Source organism: Perognathus longimembris, chromosome 9 (assembly GCF_023159225.1).
Source record: "Perognathus longimembris pacificus isolate PPM17 chromosome 9, ASM2315922v1, whole genome shotgun sequence".
Taxonomy (NCBI): domain Eukaryota; kingdom Metazoa; phylum Chordata; class Mammalia; order Rodentia; family Heteromyidae; genus Perognathus; species Perognathus longimembris.
The window spans coordinates 40,429,297-40,454,534 of NC_063169.1; the positions used below are offsets into that span (position 1 = coordinate 40,429,297).

At 39.5% G+C, this 25,238-nt stretch overlaps 1 protein-coding gene across 1 annotated transcript in view; it reads right to left on the bottom strand.

The window, feature by feature from the left end:
* Cep85l (centrosomal protein 85 like) overlaps positions 1-20,822 on the bottom strand; it is a 133,464-nt gene extending 112,642 nt beyond the window's left edge. The window contains exon 1 of the mRNA XM_048353984.1: positions 20,772-20,822. The gene's annotated coding sequence lies outside the window, so the exon portion shown is untranslated. The remainder of the gene's footprint in view (positions 1-20,771) is intronic.
* Positions 20,823-25,238: the final 4,416 nt, after the last annotated feature.

The window sequence follows — 25,238 nt, forward strand, 5'->3', positions numbered from 1 at the left end:
AGGGAGGGGAGGGGAGGGGAGGGGAGGCGAAAGGAAGGGAACGGAAAGGGAAATAGAAAAAGAGGAAAAGAAGAAAACATATGGTTAAAGTTGGGGTTTAAACATAACAGAAACTAAAAATGGAGTTATCTGATATAAAATTATCAGGCTATACAAGAGATATGTGGCTGTGGCTAACTTCACTGTAATTCCTTATTTCTGAAATGTTTGTGTACAAGATGAAGAAAATAACATCAGCCTACCCTGGCTTAGTCATATGGTGTCTCAGGTTTCTACTTACCCAGTGCTAGTAGCATGAGGGTGTCAAAATCAAGTGCCTCCAGGGATGAGGAAGATTGCATCAGTGTGAGAGGGACAGCTGGGAACTACAAGTTCATTAGAGGGAGGCTCGGTTTCCATTGAAATCATGTGGTCACCAAACAGAACACAAATTTGGCTTGATGTGGATTGCAGCCAACCAAATTGCTTCTCTTTCTATTCATTTCAAAATCGGATTTTCAAACTACAATGGAGCTCAGTGTGAGAGAGAGGCAGGTAACATTTCATCCTTATGAAAGAGTATGTTCATATATGTCTAATAAGTAAAATTCTTTCTGTACTGTGTGACAGATTAGTAGATCAGAAATTTCACTGGCACACACACACATACACACACACACACACACACACACACACACACACTTTCCTTGGCATGCCTCTTTCTTTCCCTCCCTCCTTTCCTTCCTTCCTTCCCTCCTTTCTGCTTTCTTCCTTCCCTTCCTTTTTTTTTTTTTTTTTTTTTGGTCTTTCTTGAAAACAATGTCTCTTTATAAAAGCTAAGAATCCCTCCAAATTCCACATACACAAGTAAACTCTGCTAGCATTTTGATTTATGCATAAGATACTAGATAGGACTGTGGAACTGATATGCATCCTCAGAGCTAAGTAAGTAATCATCACAAACAGACAGGAAAATAACTTCCATCCATCAGCTGAGTTCCTATAAGAACTTGAGATGTAACAGAGCTAATAAAAAGCAGTATTAAATGACTTCTCAAATGCCTAAAACCAGAAGTTCAGAGCAGAGAGCCTAGCAAGGAGTTTACCACTGTGCTATTGTTAAAAGGAAGTTGGTTCTGAATCCACAACAAAACTATTGTGCAAGTGACATTTGCGTTGAGAAATGAATACTTGGTTGACAGTCCACAGGGTTTTGAGTCCAGTCCATAAAGCACTTACACTTGGCTGCCAGCATCTCCCCAGTAATTCAACATAGAAAGTACAATTTTTGACCTTTAGACATTGAATACAGACAATGTTAAAAATAAAAGATGTGGGTTTCCACATGTCAAAAGAAAAGACAATTATAATACACAGAGATGAATTCTTTTTGAAGCAGGGACTGTGTTATGCTTTTATTTAAAATACACTATTCTGAAATGTTCTGACTCCTCTCCAGAGTGGTAAGGGATGGAGAGAGGAGTTGAGAAGCAAGGAAGGAGATGAGTTAGAATACTAATTACCATGGGCTGGAAAGAGAAGAAATCCAATGTGTTTATGATTGATAATCATCAGACCTAATATTAATATTGTCCAGAAGGCTTATGAATTTCAAAATATCAGTAGTTTTTTGTCATAGAATTTTTACAATTTTGCAATTTTTGATTTTCCCTTCCTTCCTCTTTCTCTTCCTCCCTTTCTCCTCTTCTTTTTTCCTTCCATCTTCCTTCCCTCATTTCCTCCTTTCCTTTTCCTTTCTTCCGGGCTGGGAATATGGGCTAGTGGCAAGAGAGCTTGCCTCGTATACATGAAGCCCTGGGTTCGATTCTCCAGCACCACATATCTAGAAAACGGCCAGAAGAGGCGCTGTGGCTCAAGTGGCAGAGTGCTAGCCTTGAGCAAAAAGAAGCCAGGGACAGTGCTCAGGCCCTGAGTCCAAGCCCCAGGACTGGCCAAAAAAAAAAAAAAAAAAGAGCTTGCCTTTTCCTTTCTTCCTCCCTCTTTCCCTTCCTGCCTTTCTTCCCTTTCCTTTCCTTCTTTTCTTCCCTTCCTCCTTTCCTTCTTCCCTCAATTCATTTCCTTTCTCTCTTTCTTCTCTCTCTTCCTTCCTTTCCTGCCCTTCTTCATTTCTTAATTAAAAAAATATATTTTTAGCTTGGTTCCAATAGCTTATACCTGTAATCCTAGCAACTCAGGAGGCTGAGATCTGGGCAGTTCCAAGTCAGCCCAGACTAAACAGCCTGAGAACAGTGGCCAGATCCAGTACCAGAAAAAAATAATATTTTTTGAAACAGGGTCCTACAATGCAGCTTCAGCTGCCCTCCGATGATCAACTCTCCTACCTTAGTCTCCAAATTACAAGTGTGAATAACTGCCTAGTAAATACTTGTTTTTTTATTATTTTTAATTTTTTCTGTCATTCTTGAGGCTTGAACTAAGAGCCTGGGCTCTGTTATTGAGCTTTTTTGCTCAAGACTAGCACTCTACACTTGAGCCACAGCTCCATTTCTGGCCTTTTAGTGATTAGTTGGATATATGAGTTTTGTAGACTTTCCTTCTCCAGCTGGCTGGCTTCTAATTGTGTCCTAAGATTTCAGCCTTTTGATCAGCTAAGATTACAGACATGAGCCACAATATTAGCCTAGATAATATTGTCCTAATAATTCTTTGTATTCCCTTGAAAATTTTCTTCCACAAGATTGGTATATTTGGGGGATAGAGTTCTAAGAATACCTCAGGTAGATTTTTAAAAATATAATCTATTACACTTTTGAAATACATATTTGTCTTACTTTAATTATAATTTTACTATAATTATTTCTTATGACAATATTTCTCATTACCGGTCATTCCATTTTCCACAAGTCATTGAAGTATTGCACCTAAATAACACCATACTGTTTAACATATTCTAACTTATATTAGTATTCATTTCAAAATTATTACTCTTAGAAAAACAACAAAGAAAAAAACAGTATGTTGGCTCTAGAAGGTTGTAAATGTTTAAAAAAAGCAAACAGCTAATTCTTTCAAGCTAATTATTATAAAGTAATTTAATCAAATAAGGTGCTGCATTTCATAGTTACAGCAGATTATAAATACATGTTTACAGATGCCTGTCAGGGTGTATACCAGAACTTCAGCATGTAGGAAACAGGAGGATTGTAAACTACAGGTTGAATTAGGCTGAATTGTATCACCATGTCTCAGCAAAAAACAAAAACAAAAATATAAAACCATTAAATAAATACATGTTAATGAATGCATAAGTTGCTTTTATTTTTTATTTATTCCTTTTATTTACCATCTATGGTTTTTGTACTTTATGAATTGCATTGGGAAGAAACACAGGTGAGTAAGATGTCACTTTCCCCATGAAGACTATAAAGATAGCTGGGTAATGGTGGTTCATGCCTATAATCCTAGGTACTTAGGAGGCTGAGATCTGAGGATCAAGTTTGAAGAAAAGTTAATGAGATTCTTATCTCCAATGAACTACTCAGGAAAAAAAAAAAACAAAAAACAACAGAAGTGGTGCTGTGGCTCAAATAGTAGAATGCTAGCTTTGAGTACTAAGAGGCTCAGGAACAGTTCCCAGGCCCTGAGTTCAAAACCCAGGACTGCCACCACCACTACAACAAAAGACCATAAAGAATCATTTTTGGAGGGGGAGGGGACTTGGGCTTTGAGCTCAAGGATTTTTGCTTGTTAGGAAGTATTCTACTAATTAAGCCATGTCTCCAGCCCCCTTTTCCTGGGCATTTTCTTATTACAGGGTTCTACTTTTTGCCTCAGGCCAGCCTGGACTGGACCATTGTCATACTATTTACACTTCCAACCTTAACTAGGATTACAGGTGCATATTCTAGTCTTTCAGTTGGGATGAGGTCTTGAAAACTTTCTGCTTAGATCTACCTGGAACTATGATCCTCCTTACCTTTACTTTCTAAGTAACTCATTAACAATGTTTTAAATACAAAATACATCACCATGGATAAAAGAAAAAAGTGATTTGGCACCAAAGTACTACCCAGGACATTTGTGTGTCTGTGAATGCTTTGTTATTCACATTTCCTTAGTTTGTGCTTCAAGTACAATTAAGAGAAGTTTCAATCAATTTATATCCTAAGAGTTCAAAACATAATAGAAATTGGTGTGTGCATATGTGTGTGTCTCTCTCACATACACACTTTCAGCTTGCTCGAAAGTCTTATTATTGAATAAGAAGTACTTAGTACTAAAATGTTATTTTTAAAATTCACAGCTCCAAGATAGAAATGTGTTTAGAGCTTGGCTGTGATTGTTTACGTTTTTCTTAAAAGTTTCAGAATGAGTAATAATAGTCACGTGAATTCAAGGACACTAGAACAAACCAAACAGGGAGACAAGGTTTGATTTTGAAAGAGTCCCAGTTTTTAGGTGCATAAACGTGAAAGAAGTTGGAATCATGAAGTGCTGCTACTTAGATAAAATATAGTTATTCCTAAGGGCCCGACAATTGATCCCAAATCACATCTAAGATTCCAGATAAAATTTTTCTGACACTGGGGACTGAACTTGGGGCCTCATATCATGTGAACTTCACCCTCAGTTCTTTTGCTTTTTCACTTCGTTTTTCAGATCTGCTCTTGAGATTTTGCCTGAATTGGTCTTCGGTATTGATTCTCTCATCTCTGCCTCCTTAGTAACTGGGATTATACACATACCACCTTGCTCAGTCCCAGACAAGATTATTTTGAGGGCTCTTATACTAATTATGGCTCTAAAACTCTGGCAACTACATTTTTTAATATAATGTTTTGTGTTTGATCCACTTAAGATGGTTGCAATTTCTTCAGGCTGCTTTTCCTTGGGGGAAAGGGAGAATCTAATCTTTACTTGTTTTTTTGTTTTGTTTTTTTTGGCCAGTCCTGGGGCTTGGACTCAGGGCCTAAGCACTGTCCCTGGCTTCTTTTTGCTCAAGGCTAGCACTCTGCCACTTGAGCCACAGCGCCACTTCTGGCCATTTTCTATATGTGGTGCTGGGGAATCGAACCCAGGGCCTCATGTATATAAGGCAGGCACTCTTGCCACTAGGCCATATCCCCAGCCCGGAGAATCTAATCTTATTCAGGCCAGACTGGTAGCTTTCTTTTTCCTCTTTAAATGTTTATATGAAATGATATGAACAATAAACATCTGTCTATGAAAACACTTTTGTCTTCTACTGGCTAAACTGCAAGGAGATTGAGAAGGAGTGCAGTACAGTAGACTGCCACACATCTTCTTTTTCTTTTCCCAGCGCCAGCAGTCATGGTGTAAATCAGCTCAACATCATGTGGTGTGGTTTGACAGCAATCATGAATTTGGGTCAGTATGTTGTGACAGATCAATATTTGTCTGTTTTTCCATAGTGAAATAAGAATCAAGTGGCACATGTATGTGGGATGTTTTCCAAAGCTACCGAGTTTTGCAAAGCATATAGCAGTTAACTAAACAGCAGGATTCACGAACATGATCAAGTCTGCAAACACCTGGAGCTTCATCAGCTATTTCTCAGGGAATGTCAGCTTGTACAGTGAGAAGGCATTTGTTTAAGGACATGGCCTCCTGTGTCAGGAGATCTTTCTCAAGGCTGAGCTCTTTTTTGGAGGAAGATTAGATGCAGGAACCAAAGCCACCTACTTTATTGAATTGCCTTTTCATCTTTCTGAACTGACTTTCCTTTCAAAACAGTATGTGGAAAATTCATGTTTAATTTTTCATAATAACATTTTCTTTTTGTTTGTCTTTTCCAAATGACTCCATATCTGTACTACACATTCATCCCAAATGACTTACACAGGAAGTGGAAACTAAACTGAAACAAACTCACACCCTTTTCTGGGGCAGCCTATTAAAAACAAAAGCAATGATTAAAAATCAAAACATAAAACCCTTTCTGCTGTGATATTGTTTTCAAGGTCCCATCTTTAAAAAAAAATCCCACCCTTCATTTTTACAGAACTTTGGCTCTCTATTATATTGTTTTTCATTATTGTGGCTTATCAAGTAGGCAGGCTAAAGCTTATAGATACTTCAGAGCATCATAGAAATCTCCTAAGGAAATGACAGTCCAGCATTGTTTCTTTCTTCACAGTTCTTCCCAGCAGGGCTGTCCAACTTCTCACCATGTTTTTCTCTATGCCACCACCTCCCATATGACAGTAATAATAGCAACCTGCAACCACACAATGCCACAGAACTGGGCATTATGGGTGTGCAGTCCTCATTTCCTTTAAGCTGAATGTTAATGGAATTTAAAATATTGTTCTCTTGCATCCTTGAAAACAAGAAGTAACTCTGACAATAGCGACTGTTACCATGTTAATTATTTTCAATATTGTATTTTTTGTGTGAAAGGCATTTAAAAAAAAGAAATAACAAAGAACATTTCATCTTTTCTACTGAAGGGGAAATTTAATTTGATCTGTAATTTTCCTTTAGTTTTTGAGATTATAACAGAAAGACAGATTGGGCAATGTAGCTCAATGATGTACTATATGCTGAGAAATCATTGGACCTAGAGTCCAATCCTCAGCACTGGGTAAAAGAGAGAGAAAGAGAGAGAGAGAGAGAGAGAAGAAAGGAAAGAAAGAAGAAAGAGGAGGAAAGGATGGGAAGGAAAGCAAGGAAGGAAAGGAAGGAAGGAAGGAAGGAAGGAAGGAAGGAAGGAAGGAAGGAAGGAAGGAAGGAAGGAAAGGAGGGAGGGAGGGAGGGAGGGAGGGAGAGAGGGAGGGAGGGAATGAGACTAAAACAAGATAAGAGATGGGCTATTGGGACAATTATAATATAGCTCTTAAAAAGGCATAACTATATTTACAGCTCCAATGGCTCAATCCTATAATCCTAGCTATTTAGGAGGCTGAGATCTGGAGGATCTAGGTCTTGAAACAAGCCCAGAGGGAAAAGTCCTTTTGAGACCCCCATCTCCAAAAATAACCAGCAAAAGCCAGGCTAGAGGCATAGATCCAAGTAGTAGAGCACCAACCTAACAAAAAAATCAAGTAAGCATGAAGCACTGAGTGAAAACTCCAGTATCAGCAAAAAGAAAGAAAAAGACATAAACATACTTAAAACAAGTTATATAAAGAAAGTCAATTAATAAATGAAAAACCCACTTCTTGGAATTTATAGACATTATTATTATATTATCATTATTGTTTTTGCTGTTGAGACAGGATTTCACTATGCTGCCAAGGCTGGCTTCAAATTTGCAATCTCCTAAGTCAGCCTCTCAAATACTAAGATTATGGACTTCTGCTACCACACCCAATTCAGACATTCTGTCTCCTACCTACAGAAATAATGCATTAAATAGAGTTCCTTTTATTGGATCAGCCCAATAAAAATAATTTTTGCAATAATAGTCTCATTCATAATGAAACAATTTAAAAATACAGTTGTAGTACAAATAAACCTTAAAATACAGTATAATAATACTCTTATTATTCATGAAGGTAAATAGAGGCATAGCAGATGACTGACAACAGTGAGGTAGGAGGAAATTTTGGAGGATGGTCTTTCAAGTTCAGTCTGACATGGCAAAGCCAAAGGCCTTCTTCCTCTGGACACCAGTATAAACCCATCCTTTTCTCCCAGGATTGTCACTTTTCTTGGGGGTCACAAATGGAATACAGAGAGAGGGAGATTGATGATGGTGAGGAAATGAGAGGGACAAATGGGAGAAACAGAAAGGAAATAAACAAAGATTTGAAGACAATTTCTGGCAAATGCCAGAGAAATAAGGGGGGTGGAGGGAGAGAAATGCATAGGATGAAAAACAACAAAGAGGTTTCTTAAAGAATATAGAGCTAGGGCTGGGAATGTGGCTTAGCAGTAGAGTGCTTGCCTAGCATGCATGAAATACTTGGTTCAATTCCTCAGCACCATATATACAGAAAAAGCCAGAGATGGCACTGTGGCTCAAGAGATAGAGTGCTAGCCTTGAGCAAAAAGAAGTCAGGGACAGTGCTCAGGCTGTGTCCAAGCCCCAGGACTGGCAAAAAAAAAGAAAAAAAGAATATAGGTAACCAAAGCTAAGTGTTCTGAAAATGGTGGAAAGTGGAAATGGAGAATGCATGGGATGTGTCTGAGTAAAGAAGAAACATTAAGACAACCCATGTCCAGGCTCACATCAGTAATCCTAGGTGCTCAGGAAGCTGAGATCTGAGGATCACAGTTCAAAGCCAGCTTGGGCTGAAATGTCCCTATTATCTCCAATCAACCACCAGAAAACCAGAAGTGGCACTGTGGTTCAAAGTGGTTAGAGCTAGACATGAGCAAAAGAACTCAGGGACAGTGCCTAGGCCCTGAAATCAAGCTCCATTACCTACCAAAAAAAAAAAAAAAAAAAAGAAAGAAAGAAAAAAGACAACCCATTTCCAAAGTGGGCCATTGGGTGATCCTTGAAGGCCAGTGCAGCCTGGTGTTCTCTAGAACAAGGGGAATGATTGGGAGGTGGGAGGTAAAGCCACAGGTCACACCAAGGTCTCTGGACACTAAGGGTCCACATACTTAGAAGATGGAGGTTCTAATTTCAGAATTAAGCATAGACATTTAAAAAATGTTACTAGAGTAACATTTTAAACAATCTATCTTATTTTTTACCATTTTGAGTATAAATCCAATGATTTTTGAGTATACAAGTATCGTGTCTAGCTATAATACTCTTCTGTTCCTTTGTACTCAAAAGAATGAATGCCTTGAAGCTTTTTGAATGTCTTGAAGCTCTTTTCCTTAATGAAACACTTCTCTGTTCCCTAGTGGCACTGTCAGTGCCAAGATACCAATTCCCCTTCCACAAGAATGGGCATATCTGGGGCAGCCATTTATTACTGAATGTCCATTGGTGCCGGGATTGGTTCAAGAAGCCGAGAGAGGCCAATCATAGTTACCATTGGAAGTTGTTTAGAACTCTTAGGGAGGAGTTAGTTACATCTTGGTCTTTACATTGAGATTGCTGTACTTTACCATAGATACAATCTGCTGGTGAATGTTTTGCCAAAATACAAAGTATTTTCCAAGAAAAATGCCTCATTAGAAAGGGAAACAAAGGAAAAAAGTGAAAAAAAATGAAAAAGAGGGAATGTTGGCATAAAAGAGACAAAGACAGAAGGGGTAAAAGACATGGCAAAAAGTTCTGTAAAATGCAAAAGGATACATGGTGTCATTCGACTCTTTGTCGAAACATGTCTAAAGCAGACCAGATCTATCTTTTCAGATATTTAGCCAAAGACTTACATATTTTTCTTAAGTAAGTTTGAGATAGTGTTTCTTTCACTTGTGCTTGAAGAGACCTGGTGATCAATCACTCAAGGTGGGTCTGGTGGGCTTAGTCTACCCCCCTATAGATATCTTTTGCTCCTCCTTGAAGCTGTGGTTACTTTAGGAATTGACTATCTGGAGAGAGCTGAGGTGAATAGCAACTCCATCCCTTTCTTGGTGAATTATGGTAAGCCTTCATATTGAGAGTCTGGACTTACAGAAATATGCATCAGGAGAAAGGAAAGAGCCCTTGTAATGGGTTAAAAACTGAAGAGGATTAAGCTGTAAAACATATGTTAGATTATTTAGCTTTATGCTCCTGTTTGAGTACTTATTGTCATTCTTTAATTTTATAACATTTAGTAAAACTTAATTTGGGCATTAAGTGTGTCTTTGTTGAACTAAATGGCATAGGAAGAAGAAGCAAGCTCTCCTGTATGAGAGAAAGCAATGGAAACAGGGCATTGGTCTTTGTCCTCCAAGGCCTGCAGGTAATACCCTCACTAAGATCATCTCCAAGGACAGTGTTCAGAGCTAAGCGTTGGGACTGGAAAGAACAGCCTGGGGTTAAGGAAAGGAGTATTTACCTCGCAATATGCTAAGTCCTTAGTTCACACACACACACACACACACACACACACACACACACACACACACACACCATCTTACAATCTCCCCTACCAAGAAGAGACTCTTCCCCCACTGATTACTTTGAAACATTGAATTTTCTTCCAGGAACACCAGTTACATGAAAGCATCAAATCTGATGTCTGCCCAAGTTCTTTAATAGATCTGTTTAGATTTGCTACTACACTTTCAGACTCAGGGTACAGATGGCAAAAAGCTAGACCAGTAGGGAGGAAATGATACAAAACCTAGACACACCAAAAGGAGAGAGCATCTGGGACTCACTGGCATGCAAGGACAGAAATCATTAGAAAAGAAACACCACTAACATGCAGGCTTTGTCCAAGCTGTGTCCTCAGTATGCGCAACCACACCCAGCACATGGTAAGCCATGTGAAATTTCGCTATTTAAATTCTCACTCAAGATTAGGACTGATCTACCAAATGATGAATGAGTCTAAAGGAAGGATTCCTGGGACCCCAGCTGTTGAGATGGGTGAAAGAAAAGCAAACTCTCTAGGCTGGCTGGGAAAACAGTGAATTATCACTATATACAGTTCATAAGCAATGTTAGTACAATGGTTAAAAAAATTTTTAATCTCTGTAAAAGTAAGTTTGTTTCTCTAAAACAAGGATGAGTAAGGAGAAAGCCCTGAAACCAGAGTTTTAGGCAAAAACTCATTCCTGGGCTGTTAGGTTAGGTCCAGCCATTCACCCTAGTATGCCAGTTGAAAGCAGTCATGATCAGGATAAAGGTCAGAAAAAGGAGGTTATCTCATACAACATGGGCACAGTATTCCTCCTTTGCTCAACTTTCTGGCTACTGTAAGGTGAAATATCCTTCTCCACTAAGTCTGTCCTGTCATAAAGGACTGACTGACAACCTCTGAAAACATGAGCCCACAGAAAACATTCCGTCTCCAAGTCCTTCTCTCAGGCCTTTTGGTCATGGTGATGAAAAAGTAACACAAAACAGGTCTGTGTGAACCCTGGTTCTGAGGCTGTGTGGCATCAGATACCACATCTTGACAGTCAATGTGATTGGTACTACACCTTGGATGCCACTGGAGATGTGGCTGGCAATTCAAGCCTTAGAAACTGGGCCTTATTACCATCTATTACTGATGTACTCTCTTTTCTCTGATTGGCAAAGTTAACTTCTAGGTCAAAGCCTATGGATCCTCCTCTTCCTCCTCCTCCTCCTCCTTCTCAACCTTCTCCGTCTACTTCTTATTCTTTTTAGTTTTGGGGTTTGAACCTGATTAATAGGCTTACCATATGCTTATTAACTATAAATGCTAACTCTCATTGCTTTCGTTTGTTTTTCAGACAGGGACTCATGCTTTTGCCTAGACCAGCTTTAGTCCATGATTTTCCTACCTCCACCTCCTGTGAACCTAGGACAGATAGACATGTGGTCCACTGGTCTTAGCCCTTTCCTTGTGAGTGTACTTTCTGTGAAAGTGTTCTATCACTTGAGCATCCATACCAATACTTTTTGTCTTGCTGTAAAAGAGTCTTCTATTATGCTTGGGCCAGCCTAAACTGTGATCCTCCCACTTGTACTTTCCTGCACGTCAGAGATGACAGGCTGTGCCTCTCTCATAGCGGGATGATAGGCATTTGCCACTTCACTCAGCCACTGGTTGAGTCTGAATTTTTCCAAGGTTTCTGCCCTGGACAATGTCAAACTGCAATGCCCCAATCTGCCTTCCATGTAGCAAGGATTATAGAATTGTGCTGCTGGGCTTTGCTCTGGTTTGTTTTCTGACATAGAGTCTTATGATGTGTTTGGCTGAACTGACCTTGAACTGTGATCCCACTATCTCACCTTCAGAGTCTATTATTTGAATCTAGAGAAGAGATACACTTGGAGTACAGGTATGAGATAAGGTTTTAGTTTTATCCTTCTGCATGCAGATAACCACCTCTCCCAGCACAGTTTGTTGAAGCAGTTTTCTGTCCTCCAGGATAAACTTTTGGCGGCTCTGTCAAAGATCAAATAGCTACAGTTATGTGGCTTTATTTCTTCTCTTTTTTGGTCTGCTCCAATGCTAGTAGCAGGCTATTTTCATTAGTATGGTTCTGTAGTTCAATCTGAAGTCAAGTACTATGATACTTTCAGTGTTGCTCTTTTTTTCTCAGTACTGCATATGCTATATGGGGTCTTTTACACTTTTGCATATGAATTGTTTTCAAACTCTAGTGTAATATAGGGGTACAAGGTTCACAGCAAACATGCTAGTATTCACAGCACAGTTAGTCTTTCTTCCATGAGTAGCCATTCTTCTCTGGAGGAATAGCACTTGGCTTGCCAGTGGAACCTGAGAGAAACCGGTGACTGTGAAATATAAGCTGCTCATCATGAACTGGATGTTATCTGATCTGCCCAACTATAAAGTCAGACACATCCAAGTGGAAATAGTATATGAGTGAGTGCATCTGAGCAAGTCCTGAAAGCTTAAGTTTCACAGGCTACAGGCTCATCTTCCCAGTTTCCCTAGTCAAGACTTATTGTCCCTCCTCAGCTACTAACACTGCACAAACACTTCTCTAATAACCAGTTAAGACAAAGAAAGGCTAGCACAGTTTTTAATGTAGCTTAGTGTAGTAAATTGGCATCATGATAAAGTAAGTTTGGAACAGAGCCACAGTCCTACCTTATTCTATGAAGTCCAATGTAAAGGTAGAGAAAGAAAATTCTTTGTGTGTATGACTCTGAGTAATGTATTATCTTGGCCTTTTCCTGGAAAGAGATAGGGCAATAGACAGTCCAAATGGCTTGGTAATATTGAAATGGAAGTAGAAAGAACAATGCTAGAGAATTGGTGAAAGGATGTTGGAGATGTAGATGGTTAGTTTCAGAAAACTAGGCCCATAGTCAGTCCATTCCTTTAGTTGTCAGTCCTAGAGCCATTCTTTTTTCTTATGAACAGAACTTGTTTCTCCATGTACCTTTATGCTCTAGAAAAGGCTGACCACGTCTGTATCCTAGCATGTGAATGAATCAATGAGTCTAAGCAGTCATGTTGATTTTATTTCCTGGTAATAATGGTTGGAGCCAGGAGTGGTAGCTCAAACCTGTCATTTTAACTACTTGGGAAGCAAAGATTAGGGGATGACAGTTCAAAGCAAGCATGAGCATAGTAAAAGTTCAGGAAACTCCATCTCGGCTTATTGGTTGGGCTTGGTGGCAAGTGCCTGTTATTTCAGCTCTGATGGGAGCACAAAGGCTGAGTTCATTGGTGCACACATAGGTCACACCTGTCATTCCCAACAACATGATGGTGCACAAGCAGGGGAGTCATAGCCCAGGCTGACCTGGGAATAAAGCAAGACCCTATGTTAAAAATAACTGGCACAGAAGGGGGGTGCAAGTATGGCTCAGGTGAGTTCAATTTCCAATACTGTTAAAAAATTGGTTTAGAAATCTTGAACAAAAAAGTGTGCTATGCAAGAAATGTTATAATATCTGACTTCAAATATACAACATATACAACAGGGCTATAGTAACAAAAATAGCATGATGTTGGTACAAATATAGTCATGGAATAAAATAGGGGTTCTAGAAATAAACCCATATATCTGCAGCCAACTGATTTTCCACAAACATGCCAAAAATACATTGAAGAAAAGATATTCCCTACACAAATGATGCTAGGCAAATTTAATATTTACATGGGGTATGGGGAAAAATGACTTGCCTGGTAAAACCATTCTCAGTATCATTCAGGAGATGAGACCCCACTCAGACAAGACAGCTACGATGCCACCAAACAGAGAAATTATTTTAGATATAAATAACTAACCTAGCTGGATATTAGTGGCTCATGCCTGCAATCCTAGCTACTCAGGAGGATGAGATCTGAGGATCATGGTACAAAGCCAACCCAAGCAAGAAAGTCCATGAGACTCTTATCTCCAATTAGTCACCTAAAAACTGGAAGTGGCTCTGTGGCTCAAAGTGGTAGAGTTCTAGACTTGAGCAAAAGAAGCCAAGGGACAGGGCTGAGGTCCTGCGTTCAAGCCCCATAACTGACCAAAAAACAATAATAATAATTGAATCCACATGAAACTGGCCTAAAGAGATAGCATAATAAGAACTGTAGAGGAATGGTGGTCTCTGGTAACAGTACATGTAGACATTGGCCTTGTTTTGCCTCATTTCTTTTGTTTTGTCCTCTCTGTTGGCTTGGAAACACCAAGCAATTGTTGAGGTGACCACCGGAGCATACTTCCCTATTTTGGCCAATTGGAGAAAAATCATCCATCTGAACTCATGGGATCTTTGTCCTCTCTTTATAACCTGCCATCTCAGCATCAGTAATAGTCCCATGGAAATGGCATGCACAAATTGGGCTTTCAAAATTGATCTAAGCAGTTCTAGCAGCAAGTGGTAAGAAATTAACACAATGGCACAATCAAGAGCAGATTTACCTCTGAGATATATTCTAGACTGGATACCTGAATAAAACTGGGCCTTCCTTTCATAAGGAGGAAGGATATAGCTCCATACAGTTTTGCCTAGCGCTGGCCTTGCAGCTTGCTTTGATGGACAGAGCTTTACAGAAATGTCTGTGACAGAGGTCTTCCCAGTTTCAGCTCTGCCTTCCTTGCAATCTTGAGCCCATGAGGGATCCTGAGCCAGTCAAATTTCATTTCATTCTTTACATATATATAAAATTCTAATAACCCACAGTTCTTTGGGTATTTCACATATATGATTTATGACTCAATATGTTGTTGTGTTGAACACATGCTCAGAATTTTTTTATTGATGTGTGAATGATCAAAAAACACTTGGAGGATGGGCCAGAGAGCTTGGCTGCCCTTTTAAAAGACAAATATAGAAAAGAGCTGTACCTCTCGTATAAGATAAATAAGCAGAGCCATGCCTACAAGGTGTCATGTAACTAACATGGAAAGGGCACTGGGAAAATGCCAGGCATAGCTCTCCTTAAGAAAAATGTACTGTGCTTTGACATGGTAATAAATTGTTTGGAGGAAACAAAGATGGAATTAAAACATTTTTGGCCTAAAATGCATGCAATTCTCCGAGGCCTTCTCTTTGGGGTCAGGCTTGATAGTATTAAATTTCTCACAGTTATTTGGGGTCACTCTAAAGGGTCACAGCTATTCTAAAAATGTTATAAAAATATTCTTGGGTATACTCTACTTTCTACTTTATCCTGTGAGTATGCTGGTGTTTGTCCTGGTCACTTGTCCTCAGGTCCACCTAGGTGTGGCCTCAGACACCATGAAAGAGCCTAGCTTCAAGTGATGAGTTAATGACACTGGAGCATTTTATCCAACTGTTTGTCCAGCAATGTCCATTGTAGATGGTTTCATACCCTTCAGACTATTTTTAACCTTTATTTCAATTACTTTTCTCTCCCCATTATTTCATATTCATAGTCCTAAACCTCATAGATGTTGGTTTTAAGTACCTAGCACATCCATTTTCATGCTTTTCTCTACTGTTTTATTTTCCATTTCCTTTTAACTTCTCTCATCACATCTGCTTTCCTCTCTTTCATTTTTCCCCATTCAGTTATTCCCTGCTGTCCTATTTTCCTCTGTTCAATTCAGAACATCAGCCAGAAGCTTCCCTGTTGCTAAGCAACCACATCACACCCCCACACACACCCTTTTCTACTCTCAACTGTTTCTTCCACTTCAAAAAAAATCATGACACCATATGATTTCTAAAAGAAAATGAAGGTGCTGCTGTTTATAACTCAAGGATGGACACCTTCCCATACCTGCTTCCTCTGACTAGATTTTAGCTGTTCATTTTATTGTTAATTTGCCTCGGTGAGATAATAGAACAAAAGCACAAAACATCCCTTTGAGCTTATGATATTATGAACAAGAGGATGGTATATAATTTCTGCCAAAGGAATAATGAAAGAGAAAAATGTTTGAAGTTTAGCTACAAAGCATAGCATGGGCTCAAGAAGGGTTTTTGCTCTAAACCAAACCAAGCCCTTCATGAGTAAGAGTTCCATTAGGGATCAAGTCAGCTACAAGTCCTTCTTCCAGACCTTTATCTCGTGAGCTGAGAGGAAACTGCTCATGGCATGGTGAATATAGTTTATACAAAACAAAGGATAAATACAATACTGAGAATTCCTTAAGCAGCTTTCCAAATCTCCTTCCTTTTCCAGACATGGTTGTGAGATGGTACTTGTGCAGAAGGCATAATTGGAGGATGCATCAGCCTTTCTCATATGTTTGCAAGGCATTCCAAGTCTTCTGATACATCTTGGTCGTTTAATGGGAATGGTAACTCCATATGTCCAAACACAAGGACAGAGTAACTGACACCAGGAGATTTGAAGAAATCTCCTTTTCACCCTTGCAATACCATAAATAATTTGCCTGCCTGGTGTGAATTCTTTCTCTGTCTTGTGCATTTATGCAATGCCTGGGAGGCCTCCCTGCTAAGCTTGCCACCGCATTGTTGCTCTCTGCATTGTGCCCACAGCACTGTGCTAATTGGGTAGTGTTGAGATGTGCTTTTGGGGTACCACAGCATTTTATGTATGCAAGTTTGCATGTGTTCCAGCTGCTCCCTGCAGCTTTCTGTAAGGAGGTCTCAGGTCCAAGTAAATACACCAATAAACTACCTGATGTTTAACCATGGAATATAACTACTCAAACAAAGGTCTTTTTATTTCATCTTCTCAAGACAAGGCACAGAACTCTTCTTTATGTGGAAGGTAAAGTCCATTAGGAATCGAGTACCATAGATAAAATTCAGGTATTTCTACCGCCATGCAGGCTACAATGCATGAAATATGTTTTTGTAGGAAAACTGAAAGAGCTTTATTGGGTCAGTCCTGGTGATTGTATGAAAGCAAAATCCCTAGGAGGCCAAAATCCACTCCCAGGTATTCTAAAAATGCCTAGCCAGAATTGGACCTGGCAAGCTCCTACATTTTGCCGTCTAAAACCCAGCCCCTTTTACATGTGAGGTCTTTGGGAAGTTCAGAAAGTCCTAATATGATCTTCCAGTTTTTGCCTGAAACATGGATTTGAATTTCTTGAAACCTTCATTTTTATATACTGTTTTAAAACAATAGAGAATTATACAAACATTCTCCACATCCTATGTTCACTTCCCATTGAAATCTCCTCTTTTCAACTTGAAATGCCAGTCGACATTACCATGTCATATGAACCTTTTTCTTCTACAATCCTACACATTTAATTTCTTTTTCTTCTTCCACCTCATTTTGTCAATTTGTCCTAGAGTTTCCTTGTATATCCTGTCACTGAAAACTGTGACACCTGACCAGAAAACAGTTACTCTTTACCTGAAACTTGAGTGACGACGCAATGCCCAAGAGCCCCCTTACCTTTCTTGAGCTCTCAAAGGAAATATCTCCCACCTGCAACCTCAGCTACCCTCTTATCACCTGGGACTGCTTGACTCTGACCCCTGTTGAAAAGCATTTTTCTTCCCCTCATATTCCTTTCCTCTTCTTACTCTCCACATACCCCATTAGGACTTTGTGTTCACAAATCTAGGCCTTACCTTCTTTCTGTGTTCGTTTCCTCCTTTCTTCACCTTTTCCCCTACCTCACTGGGCTCCTCTCACCCATCATTTCTATCATTCTGTCTAATATCTCAGTTCCTTTGCCCTTCCTTAGCTGACAAATCTCCAGCTTTGAACGAGTTCTTCCCAGCTCCTAGTATGTGTCCAGAACATTAAGGTCTCCAGGACAGATAATGTAACTCTACCATGAGTATTATTTCAATACCATTTCACCAGATATTAATCACTCTGGACTGTCCAGCAATCCTCCTGTGCTTCAGCTATAATCCTCATCCACTTTGAGACTTAGTGATGGTTTCAAGTAAAATCCAGGTTTATCACTTGAAAAGTAACAAAAAGTAACAAAATGCGGAATTACCATAGCCAGCTAGACTACTTTCTTTTATCAAACTTTGTTTTTAAAACAATGCTTTATTGAGATATTTATGCATTTATTTTCATTTATATATGTCTAAGTATTTCTAATAAGTTACAGGCCTGGAATTGCCTAGAATTGGGGTTTTTAAATAAAAAGAACTATATACTTTTTGGATATATACATGTGGATATATATACATATATATGGATATACATACAAATATGCACATACACACAAATTTGTGTTAAAGTGGGTTAAGTATATAAAAGTTAATTCACAGAATGACAAAGACAGGAAGTTACTGAAGCTTATTAACAGCTAGAAAAACAAAAATTAAAAAAATAGTTACAGCTATTAAATTGGCAAAAAGTTAAAAAAAAACCTATTACTAGTAAGAACATGGGAGGAAGAAATTTTTCAGCTTTTTTTCGAAAGGAAACAAAAATTATGAAAATGAAAATATATATAGACTTCAGCCAACCAGCCTAATCTTAGAATCCAATTCCATAAAAAAAAGAAGTCTAAAAACATCAGTATATGTAAACAAAGATATTTTGGGCAACATTGATTTCTTCCTACAGATACTAAGTTCTGACTCTGTTGTCATTGCTTCAGAGACCCAGGCTCTGTCCGTGAGACACCCATGGGCTGAGGAGATAGATAAGAGCACAAGCAATTGAAGTTCGTGAGGGAATGGTATAGTCAGGAGGTGCAGTGAGTTCAAAGCATGCTTCTGAAATCTTGCATTAATTTGTGTCGCCCAGGAAAGCTAAACATACTAAAGGTAAGTGCACATAGGAAGACATTTGTCATGAAACAAATTTGTGTTCATAAAAGTCACAGGCACTGTAATTTTTTAAATGGCACTAGAGACAGAATATGAGATGCAAAAATCATTTGACAACAGAAGCAAGTATCCATTACTCAGTAGGGGCCAAATGCTGTTTTGTTCATCTGCTTACTAAGCATACACTGTTGAAAGGCATTTGTTGAATCAACCAAATAAGAACTTAAAAAAAACTTTATCTCAGATAAATGGTTTTAATCAATAACCTCACCTAGTTAAGACCCTCATGGGTAACCTTTCCTTCCAATCCTTCTTTCTTTGTATTTCCCTTTCTCCTGCTTCCTCCTTTCCTTCTCCCTCCCCCCCCCCCCATTACTTTGGAGTAGAAGACAAATACTGTTAACCTCACTTTGATCCCATTATTTCAGTATTTAATGATGAAGTCAAACCATTACATTAAATAATGGCCTCCAAATGCCAAAAAAAAAAAAAATTAGTTCTGGGCAACTTCCAAAGTATGAATGTTATATAGGCACAAGTATGGTTAACATGAAAAACAAAATAGACAGCTCATTAGAAATTGGTGCCTTATGGCTGGCTCACTCTTGTGGACCTCCGTGGGAGGCTGAGAATGGGTGGATCTTGATTCTAGGCCAGGCTAGGCAGAAACATTCATAACACCCCAATGCCCCTCCCAGCCTGTATCTAGGCACAGTGATACGTGCTAAGCTTCATGGGAGGCTGGGATTGGGAGGATCTCAGTTCCAGGCAAGTGAGAGCAGAGAATTCCTCAAGACTGTCTCACAGAGAGAAGATGGATGTAGTAGCCCGTCACGTGCTCCCAGAAACTACAAGAAACCTAAAATAGGTGAGTTGAAGTCCGAGTCCAAGTATGCCTGACAGAAATTGAGAACCCATCCCAAAAATAACCAGAAAAAAGGGGCTGGAGGCATGATTCAGCAGTAGAAAATTAGTCTAATGAATGCAATGCCTTGAGTTCAAAACCTTGGTACCACCAAAAGAAGAAGGAAGAAGAGGGAGGGGAGGGCTCGAGGGGAAGGAGGAAGGAAAGAAGGAGGAGGAAGAGGAGAGGAGGAGGAAGAGGAGGGAGGGGAAAGGGAGGAAGGAAGAAAAGGAAGGAAGGAAGGAAGGAAGGAAGGAAGGAAGGAAGGAAGGAAGGAAGGAAGGAAGGAAATCAGTGATTTATGACAAGCTAGACTCCATAAGTAACGTCTCAGAGGGATTTCCAGCCATAGAGAAATAAGCTCATATACAAGACACTCTTTCTCCCTAACTATTGTCATTTAAAGAAAACACCTTGTAGTATAGTTTCTTTTATGGAAAGACAGGACTTCCACAAAATAATGAAACGGATCTCAGCATCGAAGTACTGCCTGGCATTGCTCCCATATTAACAGCAAAACAACTGCATAGCAACCTCCATTTGCCCATTCCCTCATTCATTACTGCTTGAACAGAGAAAACACCCCTGCTACTCTCTGTCTGCTGTATAAAGTATGTCAAACAGGAGTTGCGTCTATATGCCAAATTGGGGAGCAACACATGCTGGCATTTCCCGGCACAGGCTGTTCACCACGTGGGTTTCTGGAGCTCTCTCTGCCTCTTGGCTTACACAAGACTCAGGGCTCCTCTCCCCTCCCCCACTTCCTCTCACAAAGACCACATGTAACAGCAATTAGCAAGAACATGGGTGTAAGCTCCCAACTAAAAAAGAGCCTCCAGATCCAGTGGTTTGCTTTATGAATACTAGGAAGGAGTTTCCCACTTGTTTACTGCATTCTTAGGGGTACACAGAGTTCACAGTAAGAGCAGAATAACAACCACTCTTGAAACAAACCCTCGCTCTCAATGCTGCTTTGTGAGGGCCATTTGCCATCTGTTCATTTCCTATGGGTTCATTTCCTATGGCAGGGCTGCTTATCAGGACTTCATCTTACCAATCCAGACCCACATACTTTTCCTCTGTCCCAGAGGGTGAGTTTCCATGAACTTTCCCATCTGCTTTTAAGTAAGATGTAGAAAATATTATTTATAAAATAAGACTAGCAAATGACTCAGAGTGCATAAAAATAAATCAAGGTGCAATTTGTAATCATCTTTTCAGGGGGGAAAAAAGGATTGAAAAGGCTCCAGAATTGGAGAAACAACTCACTTTTTTCAAACCTCCTCAAGGAACATCTTCAAGTGGTAGGCAGGAAATGGGCATGTGGGCAGGGAGTTAGGCTCAAGTGGCAAGAATACCAGCCCATCATGCATATTCATCAGAGGCAACCTGAGTGCCCGTGTCAAACCACAGTGTGTGTGTTTCCTGTGCACATTTTGCAACCACACAGCCAGGAAACAGCACTAAAGTGAATTAACCCCTTGCTGCTGTATAGCCTGGTTTGTAAGAATGAGGATTGTTCACTAGTGATTTAACCCACACATTGACAGGCTTTTCTCCATAGGCTCATGGCAGCCCAAGACAGCCCATCTGTCAGGTTGTGGTTATAGAGCCATCATTGTATTAGTGTGAATTTCAAGACTTTGCCTACTCAGAGGCAAAAAGGAATAGAGTGATTTGTTTTCATTAAAGCCCCGGATAATTCTTATTAGTACTCCAACAAAGAAATTAGTCACTATAGCATACATGGGAAGATAGTCACACTTCCTACATGGCTTCTCCTCTCAACAGACTTTTTAAAGCACAATACCCAGAATTAGATCAGGTTTGGTTTCATTGTCTGCAATAAGAAGATAAAATCCGTCTCAAAATTATTGTGAGGATAAGTTCATATACATGGCTGTACCTCCAAATAGCAACTATGTTAGAAACCAAACAAACAAACAAACACATTCCTGCCAGGTGTTGATGGCTCACACCTATAATCCTGACTACTCAGGAGACTGAGATCTGAGGATTGCAGTTTGAAGCCACCCCAGGCAGGAGAGTCTGAGAGACTCTTATCTCCAGGAAACTATGCTACTGGAAGTGGTGCTAAAGCTCAAGTGGTAGAGCTTGGAGACAGCACCCAGGCTCTAAGTTCAAACCCCAGGACTGGCATACACACACACACACACACTCTCTCTCTCTCACACACACACACACACACACACACACACACATATTCCAGTTGAATAGCCTAATAGATATCTTAACTGCACATTGGTAATCTCACAACCTGTCATCTGTTTTGTCATAAAACATGCAAATAGGATGCAGAAACGGGTAAGAACTATTATTAAACTCAACTTTTAGAATCATGATTTCCTTACAGAGAAGAATCTTCTCAAATGATGTCATGTTGTGCAGTGTGCTGACAAAACTCATCAAGAAATACCCAGGCTACACTGCATGAGAAAAGACTTTCTTTTTTTTTTCTTTTTTTTTTTTTTTATTAATTGGACATAAATTTTTTTACAAGGTGTTGTGCAAAGAGGGTGCAGTTACATAGTAGGGCAGTGTGTAAATTTCTTATGATATCTTACAACCTGTTGAGAAAAGACTTTCTGACTTCAGTGTTTGGCAGAAAGAGACAGTGCTTTGCAAAGATGGTCCTGCAGTGTGCAATGGATAGAAACTTCTCTGTGTAGGGACCCCTCAAGGTGATTTTAAAAGATTTGCCTTGATAAGTTAGTAGAGACAAAACCTACTAGAATTGAGAAAGACCACTATTGCAGAGGAAAAAAAAAACAATAAAATATCACCGAGATACCAATTTCCTTGACTTCATCTATAAATTTGATATGAGACAATGGAGCTCACAGTATGTTTTTAACTAGGTTAAGGCATTTTCAAGCATGAAAACTCTGGCTCTGGTATCAAAATGGAGATCACCTTTGAACAAAAGAAGTCTAAACAATTTTATACTGTGGAGAGAAATGCAATTCAGACAAAAATTACAGATAAATGTTTCATTTTCACTTTTGGTTGTATGGCACAATTCAGTGACTAAGGGATTAAAGATGTTGCAGAGTTTTTTTCATTAAACCTGGAGGCCTCTGACACTCTAGGAAAACTTCGTAACAAAGGACAACCTTGAGCAGAGGTGGAAGGGAGGCAGTGGCACCGAGGGGTAGGAAGTAGCAGATAAGAGTCTGTGGCTAGCTCAGAAGTCGAAGACAGTCAATGGAAAGAACAGGAAGCGACTTGATGGCTGCCATGGGCATTGAGATCAATATAAAGCTGACAGAGTATTTGCTTGATTACCCTGCTTTAAGTTTGTCAGATAACTGATGGCCAGGATGATTTGAATAAAGCAGTAGCTAGCAACGGGAAACCAATCAAGATATATCCATATCTAGATACAATGCTTATGTCTAGTATACCTAGAAACAATAAAATGGAGACAATATATGGCTTTCAGGAAAAGGAATCAAGAAATTGGCTATGTTTTTAGACTGAATGATAGAATGTTTAACAAGGATGATAACAGAGAAGGCTGGCAGGTTGAGGAGTCATTGACAACAGAAATGATCATCTCTTAAGAGTTTATAAGCAGGGCAGGCAAAAAGAAGGTTGATTTGAGCTACGTTCAACAGTAGGAGGCAATCAGCCAACCTATGGCCAAATTCCTCCAGAGAGGGAGTCAAAAACATTAGAAACAATAAATTCAGAATTTGTTGCAAAAAGGTGTTGTGCTTTTTTTTTTCCATCATGAAGCTGTTTCCTCATTGGTAATACTCACAACATTCACTTATGAAAGTCACGTTGATCCTTGACCTACATCTTTTATAAGCATAAAGCATATGTTACATTATAGACACCAATTTTAAAAAAAAGTATGTCTCCTTCACCTCCTACAGCACAGGAGCACATTTTGACAGTCTTCCTAACAGGGGGAAGCATTTGCTGCAGCGCTGTCAGCTCTACCATCTGTCTTGCTCCAAAGTTCACCAGCTGCTAAATAAACCCATATCCTTTATGTCATCATTTTTGGCCCTTTTTTTTTTTTGGACATTGGGCATTAAAAGGTGAGCTGTTACTAGGTCACTGTGTAGACTTCCAGATGGATGTCAGAGAGAAAACCATAACTGGTTGTGATATAAATATGGGAAGTATATCAGTGAATATATCACAATATCACCTAAGAAAATCAACAGTTAGCTTATCATTCACACTGCATTCTTTAAAATAACTAGATTGATTCAATTCACCAGGATTGACCTTAAGTACCTTCACCTTCCCTATCACTCTCTTTCCAAGTCAAGATATGACCTATTGTTTGTTTTTTGTTTTAACAATGTCTACAGGAAGGCATTACACTCCTTAAGTTTTTTTTTCTGGTTTTTGTTTTGTTTTGTTTTTTGCCAGTCCTGGAGCTTGAACTCAGGGCCTGAGCACTGTCCCTGGTTTCTTTTTGCTCAGGGCTAGCACTCTACCACTTGAGCCACAGTGCCACTTCTGGCTTTTTATATATATGTGGTGCTGAGGAATGGAACCCATGGCTTCATGTTTATGAGGCAAGCACTTTACCACTAGGCCATATTCCCAGCCCTCCTTAAACTTTTTTATTTTCTCAAAGAACTTACACTTCCCTAATGGAAACCTCAACATACATATTACACAGCTGATAATCATGACGATCTTTCTCATCTCAATTCAGTTTTCAAGAACTAATAGAAAAGTGGCTATTGTGTGTGAACCCCTGAAATGTCTTTTGAAATAAAAGTAAGTCTAAAAGAAATACTGACATCTTTTGAAACTACCATGGAAAAAGTCCAGCTGCCCAGTAGGAGTGTGCATAAAGCCAATATAATATGTTAGGTTACCCCAGGTTAATCTCAATCTCTCAATCCTCGTGACTTAGCTGTCAGTGTGGTCTGGTGTGCTTTTAAAAGCATTAGCCAACACCCTCTGGTATATAAATGCACAGGCCTTAAAGTCAGACAGAGCAGGGTCTGAATCCTACTGTGTCATCTTCAGCAGGTTACTAGGCTGCTACAGAATTGCTTAAACACCCTTGAATTAAATTAAATACTACTTGAAGAAATAGAGACATGAGAAGAAAATCAAGCAACATCCATAAGAAACTAGCAGAGTGACTATGGTGCTAATTTTTGATGTTCTGACAAAATACCTGATATAAACACCTTAAGGAGATAAGATTTTTTTTTTTTTTTGGCCAGTCCTGGGGCTTGGACTCAGGGCCTGAGCACTGTCCCTGGCTTCTTCTTGCTCAAGGCTAGCACTCTACCACTTGAGCCACAGCTCCACTTCTGGCCATTTTCTGTATATGTGGTGCTGGGGAATCGAACCCAGGGCCTCATGTATATGAGGCAAGCACTCTTGCCACTAGGCCATATCCCCAGCCCGAGGAGATAAGATTTTTTTCCAGGTGTTTCAGAGATTTTAGTCTGCAGCCACTTGCCACCATGTTTCTGTTTCTGCAGCAAGGCAGGGCACATAGTGGAAGGTCAGGTCACGTGATGGAGCAAATGTGTTCACCTCACAGCAGTCCAGAAGCAGAGAGAAGAATGTGTGTGCTAGCAAGCTTTCACTTTCTTCCACTTGGACCTCTAGCCTTTTGAATGGTGCTTCTCACATTCAGAGTGGGTCTTCCTACCTTAACTAATTATCTCAGGGGGGTAGGGGACTCTCTCAGACACCCTCAAATATGTGTCTTACCATTGGCTAGGT